Raw genomic sequence first — 12,711 nt, 5'->3', positions numbered from 1 at the left:
TTATAGACTTCTTCAGCCATTATCTATTTTCAAACAACCATGGTCTTTTATTTTTATAAATTTTATGATGGAACTTTTAATCTCAGGTTTGAATCTCATGATAATAGATAATTTTACTAAAATGGAATATTTTATACCATGTATAAAATCTATCATAGGTGAAGAAATGGCTAAGCTTTTTCTTCATTAAATCTATTGGAATCATAGATTGTGTAAAGATATCATATCAAATAGAAAGACTCAATTTATATTAAGATTTTAAAGAATCATTTTCAAGAATTTAAAGGTAGATGTAAAGCTTTCTTTGGCTTTTTTTTCTTTAATCAATAGGCAAACAAAATCAATGAATCAAATTTTGGAATAATATTTGAGATGTACCATTAACTATCATGAAGATGATTGAACAATTTTTTTGCCATTCACAATGTTAGTGTATAATAATGTGATAAATTCTTCTATTTATTTATTTTTTTATAAATTATAATTATCATCCATGACTTGATACTTTTGACTTTTTAAAATTTGATAATCTTATAGTAAGAGATTTCGTAAATTATTTATTAGAGCTACATGCAATAATGAAGGCATAATTAAAAAAAGTTCAAAAATAATAAAAGATCAATGTGGATGTCTATTGCAAGGAATAGTTATAATTCAATGTAGGCAACAAGGTATAGTTATTTTGTCACAATATTAAGTCTATTTATCTTTGTAACAATTAGGACTATCATAAGCTTGAATCTTTTTTTATTTATAAATAAGTCAAACTTATTGCTCATTGATTATATCTATTGGAGTCTATCAAGATTCATTCAAATTCCATGTATTTCTTCTTGAGCCATATAAGAAATTGAATATCTTAGAAAGAAGAAAAATTCCACCTCCTCCTATAAAAATAGATAATAATCAAGAATTTAAAGTAGAAGAAGTCTTAGATTCAAGGCAACCCCAAAATAGGTTGAAATATCTTATTCATTGGTATGGATTGATATTAGTAAATATACATGGGAGCCAACAAAGAATCTTGGAAATGCAACAAAGAAAGTTGAGACTTTTCATTGATGACACCCATTAAATCAAGATATAGAATAGCAAGTTTCATAAAAGATGATAACCTTTCCTTGTAGAATTTGTTCCTAGAAGGGATTGTAATATCATGGACATACATATTTATACCAATAATTATCTATATGATTAAGTAGAAGTATGTAAAAATAAATTAATTTCATAATATCTTATAAATAAGCTTTGTAGAAGCTTCATAAATATTACTTTAACTTTATATGTATTTGTAGTTAATTGGTAGGCTAGAAACTTGGTCAACAAGTTAGTAGTTTATGGAATAAGCTAACTATTTGGCATACATATAGATAATAGCATTATAAGTTAAATCATGTATCTAGCAAAGTCAACATGTATTGGAGGTTCTATAAAATATTGCTACATAGCTCTTAGCTAGAGAGTATATATGGAGGGAAGAGTGAAGCTTTCTTCACTTTTGACAATGTTTTTAGTTATTAGTCTTATTTCAAGACTTTTTAATCTTTTTGCCTTTAGCAACAGGCATTCTAATTCAATATATTATTATCTTTGAATGATTTTTTAGACTTTTGAATGACACAAGAATATATTGAGATTTTCTTTCTTTGAAATTCATATCCTTGATATTTAGAAATTTTAAATATAATGTTATGCCTTTTGGACTCACAAATGTATCTATTATTTTTCAAAATCTAATGAATTATTTCTTTTATGAATTTTTTGATGATTTTATTATCTATTATATAAATAAAATTTTAATTTATTCTAAAAACATAAAAGAACATAAATTTCATATTTATCATGTATTACAAAAATTGAGAGGCACATGATTGTATGCTAAGATGGAAAAGTGGATATTTTACACTACTCAATTTGACTTCTTAGGATACATTATTTCAAATGATGGCCATATGATGGATCCTAAAAAGGTCTAAACTATCATTGATTAGAAGATCTCAAAAAAAAAAAAAAAAATTGTCTAATATTTTTTGAGATTTACCAAATTGTTGCCCATCTTATACATTTAATATATATATATATATATATATATATATATATATATATATATATATATATATATATATATATATAAAATAAAAAATAAAAAAAATAAAAAAAACTTCAATAGAACAATAAAGCTAGAGGATCTTTTAAAGATTTGAAGACATTATTTATTTTTATACCAATCTTATATTATTTAGACTTTTTCAAGATGTTTTTATAAAAATAAATATATTAGACTTTTCTTTAGGTGCCATATTATCAAAAATAGGAGTACATAATAAATTCTATCTTGTAGTTTTTTATTTCAAAGATATTTCAAGAATTGAGATTAATTATAAGTTCTACAACAAAGAACTTTTTGCAATCATGGATTCATTTTAAGAATGGCATTATTATCAAAAAGATGCTTTCAATCTAATTACTATAATATGGATTACAAAAATCTCAAATATTTCATGTCAGTACTTATTTTGAATTATTGCCAAGGTCGTTGCAATATGTCTTTATCAAGATTTGATTTTAAGATCACTTATTAGCTAAAAAAACAAAAAAAAATAGCTTGATGCCTAATTTAGATGTTTTTATTTTGTACCAAAAAAAAATGGAGCTTATGATCAATAAAGTATAATTTTCTTGAAGTTGCAGCATTTTCATCTTTGAGTAATGAAATCAACATCAATTATTGATTCAACATTTTTCAAGCAAGTTTAATCAAATATGTTCTTTATTATTTTTATTCATTATATTAAGAATAATTCTTTTAAGTCTCATAATACTTATAAGTTTAAGTTCAAAAATAATTTATTTTATTTTGAGAGATGATTATATATTCTACAAAGTAAAGTATAATTACATATTCTTCAGGATTGTCACAACTTTTTGATAGCGAGACATTTTGGATACAATAAGACTTTGGAGTTAATATCTAAAGATTTTTGGTGGCTTCGAATGTGAAAGGCTATCAAAGACTGTGTACAATCATGTGATACCATCAAGTATCAACAAGATGATTGAATAATTTTTTTACCATTAGCAAAATTCATTTATAATTACATGGTATATTTTTCTAAATAATAAATACATTTCTATGCTAATTATGATTATCATCCACAACTTGATGCTTTTGACTTAATAAAAGTTGATAGTCCTATGACAAAATATTTTACAAATGGTTTATTTGAGTTATATATAATAATAAAAGTACAATTAAAAGAAGTTTAAGGATGAAAAAAGATCAACGTGGATGTCTATTACAAGGAGCAACCTCAATTCTACGTTGGCAATAAGGTATGGTTACTTTGTGGCAATATGAAGACTAACAGCTCTTGTAATAAATTAGATTGTCATATGCTTGGACCATAATTTATTTGTGAATAAATAAATCTATTTGATTATTGATTATATCTATTGGAGTCTATGAAGATCCATCTTGTATTTCATATATCTCTTCTTAAACCATATAAGAAAATGAATATTTCATGAATAAGATAAATATCACTTCTTTTTGAAGAAGTAGATAATACTCAAGAGTTTAAGGTGGAAGAAGTTTTAGATTCAAGATAGTGTCAAAATAGGTTGAAATATCTTGTTCATTAGCATATTTATGATATTAGTCAATATATATTATAGCTAACAAAGAACCTTGAAAATGCAATAAAAAAAGTTGATGTTTTTCATTGATAACATCCATCAAAATTAAAATAATAAATAACAAACCTTTGTTGTAGAAGTAACAAGATCCAAAGAAAATATTATTCTATTTTTTATCATTTTTTGTAGTTTTTATGTATTTGTGGCACTAAAGAAATGGAAAAGCAACAAATACATAGCAAATTCAACTTAAGAACTAAGCAGGTTGAACTCAACAAATACTAAGTAGATTCAACTCAAGAACTATTGTTTGTTGATTTATCAGACAAGACATTGCAATCATCACAACCTTCAAGATGTTGTAGTAGGAATGAAGATCTTTAAAAACAATGTATTTTTTTTCAAATACATGACAAGATACAATGCATTTGATATTACAACTTTTAAAGAAACTTTCAATATTTGATGATTTTATTAGACGTAAGAATAAATCCTGATAGTATTCTAAATATTTTAATTTGAAAAGATTTAAAAAGATATTCACAATGATCAAATAATAAGATGGTCTTCTTGCCTTGATGTGAGACATTATTGATGGTTGAAGAGACCTATCAACTACCTTCAAAATGAACAAAGTTCAAAATATATGACAAACAAAACTTGTAGTATCTTGGACTTTTTTATGATATGATGATTTCTCACTATGGAACTTGTTCTTAGAAGCAGAGGTAATATCATAGACATGCATATTTACTTAGATAAGAAGTATTAGATAAAAAGTAAATATAAATAGATTTAATATTATTTTATAAAAAAGCTTGTTAGAAGCTTCATAGATGCATATTTGACTTTATACATGTTTGTAATTGGTAGGTTAAAAACTTGACCAACAAGTTAGACATATGTTGCAAATGTAGATAGCTTATGGTACAAGCAAATGATATGGCACACATATAAGAAACTTACTTTATAAGTTAAGTCATATGTCTTACAAATTAAAAATGTGTTGAAAGATCTATAGGATGTCATCATATAGTTCATATATAGATAATATATATAGAAGCAAGAGTAAAGCCTTCTTTACTCTTATCAATGCTTTTTTATTCTTTAATCTTATTTCAAGACTTTCTAGTCTTCTTGTCTTTGGCAATAGCCATTTTATTTTAATATTAGTCCATCTTTGGCTAATTTTTTAAACTTTTTGAGTGATTCAAGAATTTATTGATCTTTTAGTTCTTTAAAATTCATAACCTTTATAGATTATTAAATAAAATAATTTCTGATATTATAATAGAAATACTTTATCAATGGCAAAAGACTTGTCCAATTATCTTGATTGTAATTGATAGAATATTACAAATATTGTTTTAAAGCTTGATTCATATGTTTTATTTGGCTATTATTTTGAAGATGGAAGACCGAAAATATTTTATATCTATCTTGAATATCTAAAAATAAAATATTAATCTATATACAAATTGAATTTTTTTATTTAAAATAATAAGTTTTGATAATATATGATAATAATAGATGCTAAAAAAAGTCTAGTTTTTTCTTGATATGTAATTGCTTTTATATATGATATTAATTATGTTGTTTCAATAAATCAATCTACTATCAAAAACATAAAATTATAAGAATTTGAGATTTGAAGATTTATGATAAAATCCATAGAAAAAATAGACCATGGTTTTTTTGACATGTGTAATGGTTGAAAATATCTATAAGATTGATGATAAAGAGATTTTGATCTTAAAAGAAACATTGAATAATTATGTAGATTTTTTAATTAACTTTTATATTTGAGGTTGCTAAAAAAAATAAAAATTAATTTTGATATTTTATTATATCCAAAATATCTTCTAGTTAGAAAATTGTAAAAAGATTGAATAGCACATAACCATTCTTCACCTTCTAAAATATATAAGTATTCCACAAAATAGAAAAGATTGTCTTTGAATTCAAACTAAGAAGTATGATGAGATTTAGAAAGATTATTCTTAATATCATGCATAAAAGAATTTAAAGACATATTTGAATAAATTTAATCAAAAAAGATTAAATCAATAGTTAATATTGATTTTATTGTTTAAAGATGAAAATACTCTTATTGCAATAGAATTATTTTTTATTTTAATTTATTTATTTATTATTATTTTTTTTTGTAAGATAAGAGCGCCTATACAAAGCATTGAAAAAACCTTCTTTTTTTCCTAGCCAATAATTAAAATTTCATATAAATCTTAACATGGACATGCTCTAATGGACTTGGTAACAATTCAAAATATATGATGGCATAAAATACTCATGGTTTTCATGATTTTTATAAATAATCACTATATTAGAAGTACCTTGTAGGTAACAATTCAAGGTTAAAAAGATTATTCTTAATGTCATTCTTGAATTAAATCTTTAATTGCAAGAAGCTTTTTGTAGTGAATTTCATAGTTAATGTTGATTGCTAATAATATTTTTCAATAAAAAGAAATTAATAAAAAAATTTATCTTCTAATATTTATCACGATATTGTATCAATGTTGAAAAAGAGCTAGAGCATTTGTAAGTTGAAAAGACATGACATGATATTCAAATTGTTCATACCTCATTTAAATCTTTATTTCTCATACATCTTCTTTATATATATATATATATATATATATCATTTTTTATTCTCTTTGTAGATGTATTTTTCTATGGAACTTGACTTCATTTAGTGGATTAAAAAGTCCTAATATCAAAGTAAGAGGATACTTATTTTTAACAGCAATCTTGCCGAAGTTCTTAATAATCTACATACATCTATAGTAATCTATCTTTTTTCTTCACAAATAAGATAGAAGCTTCAATTGAAGATTTTGAGTGGGATATGAAATATTTGGCCAAATTCTTATTTATATAATATTTCAATAAAGCCAACTTAATTTGTAGTAAATTATGTATTTGTCCAAATTACAATTGAATTCTTTCTTAAAGATCAATTAAGTAATTATAATGATAATAATTTTAAAATATTTTTTATTTATTTTTAAATTACGTATTAAAATTTCTTATATTGAATTAAAATATTTCTTGAAGTCTTTTTATTTCTATAAATAAGTATAGCATATATAACAAATAAAGTTTTTTTTTGTATAGATAAAGTTTTTATTCCAATCAATAAGAATTTGGTTATACTAGGCTTATGATTTATTTCTTGATAAGTAAGAAAAAAAGTTATACTATTAAAAAAAATCAAGATTATAAGAAATCTAATATATCTAAGGATATATTCTTTTAACCACAATAAATCTAAAATTATTAGATTTTTAAAAAATAAATAATATTAAATATCACTAAATTATTATATCTCTTTTTTGTTATATCTTTAAAAATAGTTTCATAGATAATATCTCTAAAAAATAACAAACAATCATCTTTGACTTCTACATGCATAGACTTAGTTTTCTTTATTAAAGGTATATTATATCTTTTAATAAAGTCTTTATCTATACAAGTTGAGACTATTGATTCAAAAAATATTAAAGACTTTATAATTTTTAGATCATAAATAACAAAACTACTATAAAACAAAAAGAAGATTTTAAGTATAGATTATAATCTATATTAGATATTTCATAAGATTTATGCCATATTATTTCTATTATAGTCAAATTATATAATTATAGCTACATAATTATAAAGATAAAGAGATCTACTTATACAGATCTTAGATTAAAATTCAAAAAGCCAATTATTACACTTTGCAATAAAATCAATTGCTTAATTTAATATTTAAAAATTAAGTAAATTTAGCATTCTATAGAAAAATTGGTTGATAGATGTAATATCATCTCACTTAATACTAGTTGCAAGTTATCAAAATTTTAGAATATTTAATAATATTGAAAAAAATCGTAATAAAAAAATAAAAATCCTATTACTTACAATATAAATTACATTGTGTTTTTTATACACAAAATATTTTTTTGCCAAAAAATGAGCTAAATTGTTTAATATTATATTAGATTGTTTATAAAATAATAAAAACCATGATAAAATAAAATTCTAAAGCTTCACTAGATGCTTCCAATAAACCTAACTTATAATTTAAGAATTAAAAAACTTTAAAGTTGAAGCTTAATCACTAATTATACTTAATAAGTAAATCTTTAAAAATTTGAATTTGTACCATCAAACTTCTTAAATAATTTTGTTTTTGGTTCTTTAATACTTACAGTGGTCCTAGAATAGTGTTATATTATAGAAGAAGTAATATGATGTTGAGGTAGCTCCAATTATCTCTACATCTTGATTTCCAATAAAACTTATTATTTCTTGTAGTAGTGAATAGAACTAATGCATTGCAAGCATTAATTTATTTATTTTTGCTTCCATATATGTGCTATTGTATTATATATTTTAAGAAGCTTGAGTATAATAATATAATAAAAAAAATCCAATTTTAATTGTGATAATAAATGTAAAAAGATAAAAAATAAAAATAAAAGAATTTCTATAAATTATATCAATTTAAAAGTATATAATTTATAAATTCTAATATTTTTATATTTTATTAAAAAAATAAGTAATTTGATCTTAATCAAAAAAGTCAAATATTTAATATTTTAATTATATTTTAATTAATTTATTAATAAAAATAACTCAAAAAATATTATTAGACAGAATTAGATGTTTATTAAAAATAATTTTAAAAAATTAAAAATTAAAAAAGATATGTATTCAAGAAAAAACTCAAATAGCTATTACTAAAGACAAGACGACTCAAGATTCTTAAAATTGGAAAGAATAAAGAGAGGCATTGATAAGAGTGAGAAAAGTCTCATTCTTACCTCCATATATACTATCTAATTAAAGAGCTAAATAACAACACTCTATAGGTCATTTGCTATGTATCTAACATGCAAAATATGTATCTAAATTACAAGACAAGTTTCAAACATGTGTACCATGTAGCAAACTTATATCAAAGTGGTTAATATGTGCAACATATGCTCAACTTGTAAAAAAAGTGGTCAACATGTGCAATACATGACCAACTTGTTGGCCAAGTTTTCAATCTAAAAATACCTATAAATCCTTAAAAGTAAAATTAGTATGTGTGAAGCATTTAAAAAAATATCTTACGAAGATATTATCAAATTAAACTATTTTTACATAATTCTATCTATCTCTTAATATCTTCTTAATTACTAATGTCAATATTAATAATCATGATAGTTACTTAAATAAATAGAAATAAAAAAAATATAATAAAAGTAAATAAAAATATGTTAGGAAAATAATATCTTCTTTAAAAAGCTTCAAAGAGTTTTTTTAGAAAAAAAATATATTTAGATTCCTATATTTATGCTACATAGCTAATAAATAAAATTTAATAATTTTTTCTTTTTCTTTTTCTTTTTCTTTTTTTAGGATGTTGAGGCTTAGGCCACAAGCTATATAGTTTTTAGGAAGTTTTTACAAGATCTTATTGATATTTATTATATATGAAAAAAATCGATATCAACTTTAATCTTGTAGGTATCTTTTTTGTATCCAAATCTTAATTTAAGTTTGTCTAATTTTTAAATAATCTAAAATCACCATTTTGATTTTATTCTATATTATTTTAATTTTTTATTTGTCTAATTTTTTTTATTTAGTAGCACAAGAATGTATTATCTTTTCAAATTTTTATCTTAATTAAAATCTTTAAAATTTTTAGAAGTCTATTAATTTTTTATAATAGTTTTGTTTAATAAGTGAGTAAATTATTTCACTTCTTAAAAAATATTCTTATGTCTTAAATATTGTAGATAAGTCAACTTTAAATTAATATTTTTTTCTTCAAATATAGGTTTTATTCTCAAAAAAAATAATTGATCTTTTTTGTAGAAATTGATGTTGTGTCTTACTTTCTTTTAATTTTACTTGTATGTTTATTAGAGTTATCTATTTTAGATAAAAATCAATTTAGATAGGTAAAAAAAATTAAAATAAATAAATAAATAAATAAAACTACAAATGCTTGACTTGAAAGAAGTAATAATAGGTTTATAAGTATTACAGATTATCATGATTTGTTTTATATTCTTTAGGCAAAAATCTCCAATACAAGCAATTTTAACCATAGAGGTATTGTTATTAATTATATTAAGAAGTTAACAACAAAGTTTAATATTTAAATTGAAAAATTATAAAATTAAGATAAGTAATTGCAATTAAATAAACTTCATGAGTGAATTTTAAAACTCTTATAACATTAAATACAAAAAAACCAAGTATTAATATGCTAGAGAAATTTGATAGAACATAATAAAATATTTAAGGATTTATACAATATATTAAGTTTTTTTTACAATTACATCATTTTTGATACTTTTATAGTATTTCTCAAGTAAGATTTATAGACACACTTCTATTTAGAAATATTATTTTTTAGTTTGTACCTTTGATAAAAAAATTATTTAAGATATTTTAGATTCAAATTTATTTTTAGAAGCATTTATAACTATATTTAAAAAGAATAACTAATAATAGATTATAAAAATAAATTCTAATTTTTCCAATAAGAACTATCTTTAATTACTATCAATGCTACAAAATTCAAAAAACTTACTAAAGATATGAATTAGAACAATAAAGCTTTTATTAATTAATTTTTATACAACTTAAAATATAATATGAAAGATCTAGTGTTAACAATCCCAAAAGCATATTTGTCTAAATAACTTATTACTTAAGCAATTGCATGCAACAATTGAATCTTTATAAATCACCAAAAAAAAATTATTAGAAAGGATAAATAAAGTAATAAAAAATAAAAATAAATATCTTCAAAATACATTTATTATGGCTAAAATCTACATATATTGATGTAATATAATTCAAGCACTTATTACCAAAGAAAAAAGATAGATATATTGATATTAGTATTTACTTAAATTATAGAAGTTAAATAGAAGTAAGCAAAAAAAAGTAAATTTAATAATGTCTTACAAATAAGCTTCTTAGAAGCTATACAAATATAGACTTGACTTTTTAAGTATTGATAGGTGATTGATAGGTTGATAATTGGGCCAACAAATTGGCTACGATTCACACATATTGACCACTTGCTTACAAAGTTGGCTACATATTGCGTATGTCATTCACTTATCACACGTATTGGTCATATGGTGCATATGTTGGAAACTTGTATTGCAAGTTGGACACACGTTGGATGACCTATAAATCATTGTCACATAGTTCTTTAGTTAGATAGTATATATAAAGGCAAGAGTGAAGTCTTCTTCAATCTTATCAATGTCTTTCTTATTTCTAACCATTATTCAAGAACTTCTAGACTTCTTATATTTGGCAATAGACATTCTAATTTCTATCTTATAACTATCTTTGATTTTTTTACTTTTGATATATATATATAGTGACACATAGCCAATTTGTTGGCCCAATTATCAACCTATTAACTTCTTGAATTTATATATATATTCCATAAGATACAAGAAAGTAAGAAAATACAAGAAATTATGATAGAAAAAAAAAAAAAAAAAAAAAAAAAAACTTGAAAATTCTACAAATTGGCTTGGTACCTCATGAGTCTTTAAACAACAACTAACAATAAAAACTAGAGATTAATTGCCACAATGCTTCTTAATCCACCCTTTAATACAAGGTGTTACGATTAGAAATGCCTCTGTTTATAATGCTAAACCGTTAATTAATGCATTGGGTAGAACTCGTTTATGTCAAAAAATATACATATGTATATATACATACGGATAACAAAAACATAACCAATAAATTCAAGAAGTTGATAGATAAAACTGTGGGGCCCATATAGAACGAGCACAAGGGAACGCGTACGCTAGTTTTAAAGCTCATTCGAACATGTCCCCACATCAGGTTAAAATGGACGGCCAGACCGAGATCCGAGAAGTGCACAGAAAAGACAAAAAAGGTAGTCCACGTCGACAAATATATAGCGCGCCAATTCCCCCATTCCCCCGTGGAAACATGCTTCCCGCCGAAATATGATGAGGACTCCCACAACAAAGTCGTCCACCACTTGCCCACTACGATCCAATTCTCGATCCTCGAAAAACACGGACTCCAGATAGAAATAATGATGCTATGCCAGCTCAAACCTCCGCGTCTGAGCTGGACATGAGGTAGACTCCTGCAACGCACCGCTGCGCACCTCAGCATCTACGCGTTCCCTGTGCATCGGGATCGTTGAGGGGAACGGTCCTCCACTGTTCCACTGACCGAGATTGAATGCCACAGAACCGTGAGAATGCTGACCATACATTTGCTTCATTAAACCACTGCTAAATGTAAATGCTTTATCTAGTTTCATATTTTTGTAGATGATTTGGAAGTTTCTATTTTTTATATTTTGAAATATGACACGTCTGCATTGTCACGAAAGTTTATATTTGAAAATGTTTACAGCACATCCTTTATACGTGATTATTATATAACATGGTGACAGTTGTAACAGTGATAAAAGCAAGTGCTTAAGGACTACATGGATATTTTGTGAGATTGTGTCCCTTGATAAGCGAATCAATGTTGAATTCTGCTTTACAACGGTTAAATCTTTATTTAAACTGCTCTATTTCGAAATGATGTTTTTTGCACTGAAGCTCTAGCATGAATAAGAAGTTAAATCTCATGAGATGAAGAATGTGAAAGTACTACCTTTTAAGATACGAGTGAACAGTATATTGGTTGCAGTAACTTCACATACGCTTTTCGAAAATTGACTGGAACTATGGAACCATCAAATATGTATGTAGATGTAGAACAGATATAGATCACACGATGGACTGTTTCAAGGAGGTGTTTGTCATCGAAATTATTTTTCTATGACTTATTCTTTTACGAACGTTAAGACAAATGCAAGTATACCAGTTGCTAGTGGTGATGAATTAATTTATCAGTATTGCCTATCGCTTCCACCTTAGTGTATGACGAAGGCATAAACTTGATATCAATGTAGTATCTGCGAATGAGTGACAGGTAAGCATCATTGAATGTAGCAGGTGGTGGCAGTAGTGCGACTGATATACAATTAGATTGCAGAAGGGTGAT

The sequence above is a fragment of the Physcomitrium patens genome, chromosome 7 (assembly GCF_059467195.1).
Source record: "Physcomitrium patens ecotype Gransden chromosome 7, ASM5946719v1, whole genome shotgun sequence".
In the NCBI taxonomy this organism is placed as follows: domain Eukaryota; kingdom Viridiplantae; phylum Streptophyta; class Bryopsida; order Funariales; family Funariaceae; genus Physcomitrium; species Physcomitrium patens.
The sequence above is the reverse complement of the archived record's forward strand: the minus strand, read 5'-3'. Positions refer to the sequence as shown.